Source organism: Palaemon carinicauda, chromosome 32 (assembly GCF_036898095.1).
Source record: "Palaemon carinicauda isolate YSFRI2023 chromosome 32, ASM3689809v2, whole genome shotgun sequence".
In the NCBI taxonomy this organism is placed as follows: Eukaryota; Metazoa; Arthropoda; class Malacostraca; order Decapoda; family Palaemonidae; genus Palaemon; species Palaemon carinicauda.
In genome coordinates this window covers 20,221,894-20,223,229 of record NC_090756.1, presented here as the reverse complement: position 1 = coordinate 20,223,229, position 1,336 = coordinate 20,221,894, and positions in this window count along the sequence as shown.

Below are 1,336 nucleotides of genomic sequence, written 5' to 3'. Positions count from 1 at the left end.
CCAATTGACAGGTAATTGTTGATAGATTATCTTTGTCGGAAACAATTGAGAGGTAATTGTTGATATATTCTCCTTGTCGGGAACATTTGACAGGTAATAGTTGATAGATTCTCTTTGTCGGGAACATTTGACAAGTAATTGTGGATAGATTCTCTTTGTCGGGAACAATCGATAGGTAACTGTTGATATATTCTCTTTGTCAGGTACAATTGACAGGTAATTGTTGATAGATTCTTTTTGTCGGAAACAATTGACAGGTAATTGTTGATAGATTTTCTTTATCGGGAACAATTGATAGATAATTGTTGACATATTCTCTTTGTCAGGAACAATTGACTGGTAATTGTTGATAGATTCTCTTTGTCGGAAACAATTGAGAGGTAATTGTTGATATACTCTCCTTGTCGGGAACATTTGACAGGTAATTGTTGATAGATTCTCTTTGTCAGGAACAATCGATAGGTAATTGTTGATATATTCTATTTGTCAGGAACAATTGACAGGTAATTGTTGATAGATTCTCTTTGTCAGGAACAATTGATAGGTAATTGTTGATAGATTTTCTTTGTCGGGAACAATTGGGAGGTAATGTTAATAGATTCTCTTTGTCGGGAAGAAATGACAGGTAATTCTTGATAGATTCTCTTTGTCGGAAACAATTGAGAGGTAATGTTAATAGATTCTCTTTGTCGGGTACAATTGACAGGTAATAGTTGATAGATTTTCTTTGTCAGGAACAATTGACAGGTAATAGTTGATAGATTCTCTTTGTCGGGAACAATTGATAGGTAATTGTTGATATATTCTCTTTTATCGGGAACAATTAAGAGGTAATTGTTGATAGATTCTCTTTGTCGGGAATAATTGACTGGTAATTGTTGATAGACTCTCTTTGTGGGGAACAATTAACAGATAATTGTTAGTAGATTCTCTTTGTCATGAACAATTGACAGGTAATTGTCGATAGATTATCTTTGTCGAAAACAATTGACAGGTATTTTATGATAGATTTTCTTTGTTGGGAACAATTAACAGATAATTGTTGGTAGATTCTCTTTGTCATGAACAATTGACAGGTGATTGATGATAGATTCTCTTTGTCGGAAACAATTGACAGGTATTTTATGATAGATTTTCTTTGTTGGGAGAAATTGACAGATAATTGTTGGTAGATTCTCTTTGTTGGGAACAATCGATAGGTAATTGTTGATAGATTCCCTTTGTCGGAGCACAATTGACAGGTAATTGATGATAGATTCTCTTTGTCGGGAACAATTGACAGGTAATTCTTGATAGATTTTCTTTGTCGGGAACAATTGACAGGTAATTTTTGATA